General features: G+C 37.5%; 1 non-coding gene across 1 annotated transcript; it reads left to right on the top strand.

Moving 5' to 3' along the window:
• Nucleotides 1-9373: 9373 nt before the first annotated feature.
• TRNAM-CAU (transfer RNA methionine (anticodon CAU)) lies at nt 9374-9459 on the top strand. Its single transcript is given in 2 exon segments — nt 9374-9411; nt 9424-9459. It is a non-coding gene; the product is annotated as a tRNA-Met (tRNA).
• The last annotated feature ends 312 nt before the right edge of the window (nt 9460-9771 follow it).

Here is a 9771-nt window from a genome sequence, read left to right as displayed (position 1 = left end):
TTGCAGATGTCAATAATATCATGGTACTAACAATGAGTTTTTGATAATTTTGTAATTTCTACCAGCCAACATGTTTTGCGTTTTTGTTTGAAGAAACCATTCACCGACTTTTTTTTATTATTATTAACAATTAATGTTCTTAGTGGTTTATTTCTAAGAACATATTTTAGGGCTTAGGCTTGATAAGCTCAATCTTGGTGGCTTCTAAAAGGAAGCAGTTCTTTTGGAGTTAGTTAAGTGATAAATCAAACACTAATAAGTGATTGAAAAAGTTTTCTTTATTGATTGTTGAAACTTATTATTAAAATTATTAAAAAGTTATGTAAATTATGTCTAAACATGTCATAGCAAGTCCTCAGGTCGTGCCCTATCATCTAGATGTAGTGTGTCTCTGTGAGATATAAGGAAAGGAGTTCTCTGTAAAAAAATAATCAAAGGAGCCTGGGCGAACCATCAGGGAGATGGCATCTTTCTGATATAGGCAAAAATGCGTATCAATCTCTGCAACTTCCAAGAAATGAAGCTCAAGACCATGGAAGATGAACATCTAAATTTGATGCCATACAGAAAATCGATAGATAAACAAAACAGAAGATGTTTAGACAAAATCATGCAGAGAATTTTACGCCTTCATCATCAGCTGAAGTTCCTTAGAAGATTGTAGCTTTACCCTTTTGCTCTAGTAGCTTTAAAGCACGCATAGGAATGGTTCGATCAATTCCAGCAAGCTCTGCCACAGAAGACCGCATGAAATCAGTCAACATGAGGAAATAATTGAGACGGGAGTATAAATGAGACAAGGGAAAAACTTAAAATCACAATGACCATAATCACTAGTTCTTCAAGACAAAAATGCCAAAAAAAGAAAAAGAAAATATTAAAATATTGCAATATAATTCTTATGAATTAAATAATAACAAAACCCCTTGTCCTTGTGTCAATTCAGTAGACATTTTGAATCTATGAACGTGTCTGTATTCATGTGACACAGCTTTCACTCTGGTCAGTTAATGAGAATTTATTAGTGGGTGATGCCAATTACATGCCTTGTATCTCATTTCAAGTTTCACTCCCAACCTCAATCCATTCGTCAAGATATCATTTTCCAAATGTAGTAAGGCAAAAACGTCCAAACAAGGGAATTCGTGAGCTCATTGTGTAAAAATCCCAAGTCCCCCTTGCCCAGACTCAGCTTCGGTCTTACAGTAAAGGATGCACACCCATGGGTTTCAAACTTGTGATGTCCCTCCAGCTTGGTGATGTTCATGAGCCGTCCTACAGAAATTGGAGCTTTCTCCTTTCAAGAAATTCAGTTTTTGTAACAAATTTTAATCTGAGGTAAGAATTTCTCATCAGAAAGTGAATCATGAAAGCGCCTACTAAATAGGTGTTTAACAATGACTAAAGTGCCAAATTCGTCCATGCATGAAACAGATTACACCTATCGCAGTGAAACAAGATAGACCAAGGTTGAGAGGGTGCTAAGAATAAAGTATTAAAGTCACAAGTAAGTTTCTTAAAGCTGAGTGTGTTTGAATTCACAGGGAATTTTTTCCTGGGTATGGCTTCTTCATGATTCTGTGGAGCCCCATACCTTTAACAATAACGTGAAAAAGCTTTACCCAACGAACATTCTGAAAATAAAAACATCTGTGATGGCAATCTATATCATTCCTCCCACGCTTATATTCAGAAAAGTATCAGAAACATAACATCATACAGGTTGTAATTCATTTTAAATATATTTATGTGTGCCCTTGTCCTTGCATGTATGGAATTCCGAATTTTAATGAGCAGCAAGTCAAGATTTTGCAAACAAGAAAAACAAAGGAAAGAATTTCTTCAAGGGCACAGACAGTATTTGTCAAGGGCAAGAAGAGAACAAAGAGGTTGTTTGGAATTCATGAACACCTGATGTAAGATTCAAAACTTGAACCCGTGCATTTTGTCTCAACAGTTTGATTGTGTTACAATTGGTCCGAAATAGCTCAAAATTTGCCACTGCTAGGTTCTGCAAGATAACTGCTGAAAACACTTCTAGAAAACTAATCAAATTGTTATGGTTGAGTCCCAACAGCCCTTCCTTGCAGCAGCTTTCCAATTTCTTCTACCATGTGAAGCAACAATAACCTTACATGCAGTCTGGTTAACCTGATGTTTGGAACTAAACTTCCCCCCTGATGACAAAACATCCTTATCCATGTCCAGATCATAGAGGCCCAACTGTGAAGAGCATGCATCGGTTTTCTCCACTTGAGTCGGTGAATGCACTGGAATTTCTAATAATATGTCTGCTTGCTGTTTATATTTTTGTCCCATCCTTGCATCTCTTTTCCATTTACGATGACAGTAAACACGGGTCCTGCAATCAAGAGTAGTCCCAGATGATTGGCACAAGATCTGCAAAGCGGCTGACTGATTTCTTATCTCTGAACCCTCTTCAATTGTGTGATTGTCAGATCTGCATAACCCTTCTCCATTCTCAGTCAGATGTTTTGCAGCACAACTAAGAACATGAAGGAGACTATCCCTATCCTCAATTTTAGTCAAGGGTTGAGGTATCTGCGTACAACATAATAGGAAATAATGCTCCATGACCGATTTTGAGTAGCAATGAATCCTCATTAGCAATGATTAAAACTTGAAAAGAAAAAGGGATGAAACAGAAAAGGAATGCTCACATTATGTGAATCCATCTCATAGCATCTGTTATTGGTATTATACTGAACATGTCCATCTCCTTGATTCGTTTTGAGATTTTGAATACTGCATGAATAGAAAGTCACAATGCTGTGAAACATTTATAACAAAAATAAACATCAAACTGCACTTGTTTTCCAGCCAAAACCAGTTCCAAGAAAATTCACCTTTTAGTCTGCCCCCCCCTGAACAATTCCAGATATTTGAGTCCAAATTTTTCATCTGCCTTTTTCATTCCGCATAAGTCAGGGATGCAAATCTGATGCATCAATGAGTAACTGCAAAGGTCTGCAACTAGAGGTGCTTTGTCTTGTCTCATTGCAGGAATGTCATTGGTGGCCATCAAAGGCAGTACATTTCCTATATGTGATACAAGGTTACCACCAAGTTCAGCAAATCTTCCATCTTTCTCGCGTTTGCGAGCCCTGCACTGCTGTTGTCTTTCTCTATTTCTAAGCCGAATTATCTCTGGATCTTTAGGACATCTTTCACGTTGTTTAGGCATATTAACCGCATCGACAAAATTCCCTTTCTCTTTGTCCTAATTTTTTCCTTTAGATGCCACCTCACTGCACAAACTTTAAAGGGAAAATAACATTCTGAATATTAATAAGCCCTAGGGTTTGAGGAATTTGATAGTAAATGTAGTTCAGGATGACAAAAAGTGAATATAATTTCTTGTTAGTTTAAAACAGAAGACTACAGGTTTAACGTACCAGTAGTTGAGGATTGCTTATGAACTCAGGGAAGAAATTCCATCTTTTACTGCACACTGGACCTAGCATTGGTTATTTCTAGAGGTTACCCAATCTCTATCAGGAACTCTAGCACTGTTAGATGGTCATCTATATCAGGATTCCCAAGAAGTCTTGACTATTACCATATTGAAAGATGCATCGTCAAAGACCAGGAGGGAGGGGGAGAGAGGTACTTCCTCCAAGAATGACATAAACATGCATCTCTATGTTTCCTTCACAAGGGAGGTCTTCATATCAAGCTATGTCACATGGGTATGGGTACGGAGGGTACAACACGGCAAGTTTGAAAAATGTGGGTACCGGAACACGGCTATATATATCTATATATATATATATATATATATATATATATATATATATATATATATATATATATATATATGTGTGTGTGTGTGTGTGTGTGTGTGTGTGTGATATTTTTAAATGAAATTTTGTATGTGCATTTGGAATTTTTTTAAAAGGGGTATTTTTAAATGAAATTTTGTGTGTGTGAGTTTGGAATTTTTTTAAAAGGGGTATTTTTAATTTTGTGCGTGTGTTTGGAATTTTTTAAAAGAAGGGGTAAAATGAAATTAAAAAAAAATAATATGTGTGTTTATTATAAAAGAGAGGGGGGGTACTTTGTAACCCCGTTCCCACCGCCTCTCTCGCTATAGAGATATGGAGGAGGACCCATACCCACTGCCTCTCTCTCTCATTTACCCCTCTCTCTCCCTCTCGTTTTCAGTTAGCAGTCGTCGAGACTCGAGAGACAGAGAGAAGGGGGGGAACGAGATAGAGAAGATGAGAGAGAGAGAAAGGGGGGGGGGGGAAACGAGATGGAGAAGATGAGAGAGAGAGAGAGGGAAGATGAGACCAGACCAGAGGGAGAGAGAGAAAAAAAAAAGAGGGAAGTCGAGAAATTTGAGTTTATGTCAGGTCTGGGCTGGACCCGACCCAGGGCGTATCCGCACTGCATCCGGTAACCGCACCCGTGTCGTGAAGTGTCGACATGGGTACGGCCATGTCTAAGTTACATAGATATCAAGTGTAGCCATTATTGCTTAATGCATGATGATCAGTTTATTGATTCTGCACCTGCTCCTCTTCAACATCTTCCATTTAGCTACAATGTGCTTGTGTTCAACAACTAAACATACTATCAATTTTTTTAAATTTCCTTTAATGCATAAAAGTGACCTGAATACCAGATATTGCTTGCAAGTTGCAAGCAAACTCCATGCAATTTGCTAGTTACAGGACAAAGATCTGCTTTAATGGTATAAGCCATATGTCAACCATAACCAAATTTTTGGTATCCATTCTTGGGAAGAAAGGTTAGCACCAGAGCAAATAGTTATTCTTTCCACCATCTCTCATATTAGCACACAAGACAACATTTTTTTCTTTTTGTCAATTGTGTCAAATAAGGCTAATCTTGCTTGGAGCTGCACATTTCTTGATAACAATGTTACATCATAATATAAATGGTGAATTCAGTTTACTTCTTCAAGATTCTTTTCTGAAGAAGAAAGTTAAGGCAAGTATGCATTCGCTTTGCCCACAAGGGCTCTGCACACCTCACTTGGTGGGTCAGCTTAAGGTGTTCAAGTTGAAGGACGTCAAGAGTTTGATACTTGGGGTGTGTGTCCATCGCCTTAAGGCCAAAGCAGAAGGTTCCCTGGTGGGCAAGAGGGGAGGGAGGGGGCTAATGAGTTTTAACAGCTTGGAGGTGGCCGCAGAGCATCAATCTCTGCCTGAACTGGAGTTTCCCATCGACAAATGTTAAAAGAAGTGTACATTTTGTTTCCTTTTCTTTTTTTATAAGGAAAAGAACAATAAGGTTAAGGCTTTCATTAAATTTCACAAAGAAGATGGTGATCACGACAAGAAATTATTATTTGACTTGGAGAATTTCAACAATAATGACTGAGTTTTTTTTTAAATGGGTGCCACATGTATGTATGACCATATGTAAATAAAAACTTAACAAAGTCATAAACCTTCTCTTGAAAGGTAACCTTTAACTTTCAATCATTTTGATTAACATAACTACAACAATTTAAGAAGTTAAATATGACAGTCAATCTGCTTCAAGCCTTATGTTGCAAATCACATGGATCTCTTAAAATTTAGACAGCCTGAACACTCACTTTGAAAGTAAACACTACCATTTTGGACTATTCTATATAGATTATCATCTTACATATCAACCTCTTTGGCATCTTCCATCTCAATTTGGACTTAATTTCATCCAACAACTTTCATTGCATCCCACATTATGGTGTTCCATGGTCATCAATACCAGTTTTGCAAATATATTAGTGAAGTAATTTCTTGGCATATAATACAGGTTTTTCTATGGTATAGATCAAAGTTGCCAGTCGAGGAAGCGGGAGCGGGAAGCGGGAAGCGAGGCACTTTCAAAATTTTAGAAAGCGGAAAGCGTAGGACGACTTAGAAGCAAACCAAGAATCGTCTCGGAAGCGACATAGGATGCGAGGGGGAAGCGAAAAAAGAGAAAAATAAAAATAAAAATACAAAAAAAAAGAAAAAAAGGGGGAAGCAAGTTTCCCTTAAATGAAAAGTGTGCTTCCCCTAAATTGGGAAGCACGCTTCCCAATTTTTTTGTGTGCTTCCTAGCATGTTTCGGAAGCGCGCTTCCCCATTCTCTATGGCGCTTCCGGTAACTCTGGTATAGATCTTGAAAAAAATCTTATATATTAAAGAAGAAAATTAAAAGAAAAAAGAAAATACTAGATTATAGTAAATGAGGAAATAATATATATATACTCAAATTACTTAAAAAACAAAAGTAAAAATTAGCATGAAAACATCATAATAATATCATGATATTATTGAATTCTTTTTCTCAATGGCAAGGTTTGGGAGGATACTATATCCATAAACCTGGAGGAAGGCAATCCAATAACTTGATATCAAGAAAATTCATGTGGTCCTTGACAAAACAGGTACACCCATATGATGCAGGGCAGAAATTCATATGGGACAAAAACAACATCCCTAGGCATGTCATTGATTCTCTACCTTGCTTGTGAGAAAAATCCCCACAACCAAGCAAGGAAATGGGTGTTTCCATGCCTAATAGATGCTACTTATGTAAGAAGGAAGAAGAAAGAATTCAGCACATCATTTTCTCTTGACCAATTGTTGCCAAATTGTGGAGCATGGCTATTAAAATGTTCGGATAAAGTAGATCATGGTTATCAAGAGTTTAGATGATAAAAAAAAAACCCACAAGAAGGCGCAAGCACTTGCATAGAAGTGGGTAAAAGAGGCATCAATGCAACATGCAAAGAATACCTTTTCAAGCTACCTTGGGATGAGAGCACAAGAAGGTATATAATAATGTTTTGAATGCAGGTTCCATCACTATTCCAACGTAAGAATGAGACACTTGACTCAGTAGCAACATAGAAATTAGTCTCAATAATACCTTCATAAGGGTTTTTCTAGAGAGGAACTGGTTTTTATCCAAAAAATCAAGGATTTTTAACAAAAAATCACGAAAATCAAAAATTTAAAATTAAAAGACTGCACTCCCAAAAAATAATGCAAAAATATCATCATATTATCGCAATATTTTCATTAGAGTGATATTTTCACAATATTGCAATATTTTCTTGATACTCTTGTTTTTTGTCAAGAAAAGATAAAACACAATATTATATTTGTCACAATATCACAAGATTTGATGACTATGACAGGAATGCTTACACAGGAGTGACAGATAACTCGTTCGCTGATAAACACATTGTCAATTTCTGAGACACAATCATTTATAAGTAGCAACAAAAGAAAATGAAAAATGGTTACACAGTCCTGTGCAGTTCAAGTTGAAATAATCTAGTCATTGGCCTCAGTAACCAACAGCTACTGTATCATGTCATTCTCCCTGTTTTACAAGATCTTTTCCTCTTTCTTGGGTTGCCAGATCATAGAAATTGATCCTTTTTACCCACAGTATTCACAGTTTAGAACCAACACAAGATACCTAAAAGTGTCGGTCAATGAGGGAACTTTTCTCATTAACCATCAAGAGTGCAAGAACCGAACATCACACAACACTAGACCTCCTACCCCCAATCACCGAACCACTCCAACAAACTTGGCCTCCTATAAACTGGAACCACAGGGGAAAGGGTTGGATTTACATATGTCATCATTATATCTGTTTATGGGAGGGAGACAGATTCTTGTTCATGAGATGTGAACACAGTTCTCTCTTTCTGCCTAACTTTCCCATGATGACCAAACCAAAGCATAAGATTTCACAATCATGCGGTTCACTTTCATACCATCACCCTTTACTGTGAAAATAGAAAATCAAGTGAAAATTATCCAGAAATACATGGTGTGGTTGGACCACATATTTATCCACCTCCATATCAAGCAGAAAATTTATCACACAAAGAATCCCCATTCATATTCCATTGCCATCAAGTAGCTTAATTTCAACTCCATGAAATTAATTGTATCTATGCAAGTTTTGTCGTACCCATCAGATCTCTTAGAAATCAAGAATCCTTGTGGGGAGTCATCTACCTACTTTCTCCATCATGCAAAATCACACAAACAACCACCCCAACCCTACCTCTCCCCCGCCCCCTCCACCCCAACCCAAGCTGAGCTGCTCGTGGCACAGCTCATGTTTGGCTCGTAAAGAGCTCATTCAAACTCGTAAAATAGGCTCGGCAAGCTGAACAATAAGAACTCAGCTCGTATGAGCCCGTTAAGTGGTAAAAAGTATATTTTAGATATATTTTACACCATATAGTATATGGAAAACATATGATTGAACTATTTACTTTGCAAAAAATAGGTTTAGTGATAAAATCTTGCTACTTTAGCTCCGAAACAATTCATTTTTTTGTATTCCTATTTCTTCCAGCTCAAAAAAATGTATTTTTTCTGTAAACAAGTCAGTTCAAACTCGGCTCATTTACTCGGGCTCATTGTGAGCTTGAACTCGGCTTCGCTCACCACAAGAATGAGCCAAGCTTGAACACTTCAACCTCGGCTCATTTACCAGCCCTATCCCAGCCCCCTCAACCACCATAAACCAAAATCAGTTTCATCGGTATCCAAACACGCACATTCCTCTGCAAAATGCAGTCAATGCACCATTTATCTTCAAAATCAACCAGGCACACACACCCCTCACGCACATTTTCAGTTCCACCCCCACAAATTCAAACAGCAAGAACGACGACGCCCGCCAGCGAGAAATCCAAAGAAATGGTACCCAATCATTCTCAGAAACTAAATTACGATCATCAACTTCTGTTTTTTTTATTCATACTCGCGTTTAATCTTCTCCCATTACACAACACTAACTTCCAGTTTCGGCACCCAAATAATAAAAGAAAACCAAACAAGCAACCATCAATCATCAATATCATGGAACAAACACCAATGCCCTAAAAGAAGAAGCATTTTCCGTCATATTCTTAAAGCCCCAAAAATCAGAAAGGCCTCATAATGAAAGATAAAGTGCAAAACAAGAAATTATCTGAACATATATGAAATAGGATGGTACATAGACATGGACTGCATATAAGATCCAAAAAAAAAACGTGACAAGGAATCCCCCAAATCCGAAAAGAAGAAGGAGAAGAAGAAACTCAATCAAAATTTTAGCATTCTCTCATTTATTTAAAAAATAGAAGCATCTCCCGCGTGAAAGAGTTACCCGGAAAGACAGAGCCAAGAGAACTAGAAACTCACCTGCCTTAACTACGCTCCCTTTTTACTCGGAGGCATTTCTGAGAAAGCAAAGGACGAGATTTTACCGTCTGTGATTTTTTATCCCATTTACCGCGCTCCTCTCCCTGCTTTTGGTTGATGTTGAAATACGTAGGGTTTCTTGGTCAATTAATTATGTGTATATTATCGGCCGCTCGTATATCAACAACGGGGTGGTGGCGCAGTTGGTTAGCGCGTAGGTCTCATAGCTACAAGAGTGATCCTGAGGTCGAGAGTTCGAGCTTCTCTCACCCCATTCTACCTTTTTTTATTCCACGTTTTTATTCACAGGGAAAAGTACTACACCTTTTTCGTATTTTTTTCTTTTCCCTTCCCTTCATGTATCTGTGAAGACTATGTAAATCCTGCTTACTCAGTATGACATAAAAAAGTTGTAGGGGGTGATTAAAACTGAAAACTCACTTGTGCTAACATGACACTTTCTCTCCATAATGATTTGATGTTTGTTTCGTTCTTGATCGAAAAATGATTGTATCAAAATTGTCAGTTCAGAACTTTCCAAATGAAAGTTGCATGTAACAAATGGGGGCTCAAGTTTCCTTGTTGC

This window comes from Nuphar pumila, chromosome 11 (genome assembly GCF_984573655.1).
Source record: "Nuphar pumila chromosome 11, dmNupPumi1.hap1.1, whole genome shotgun sequence".
Lineage (NCBI taxonomy): Eukaryota > Viridiplantae > Streptophyta > Magnoliopsida > Nymphaeales > Nymphaeaceae > Nuphar > Nuphar pumila.
Note: the sequence above shows the minus strand (reverse complement) of the source record. Positions and strands in the feature narration are given on the sequence as shown.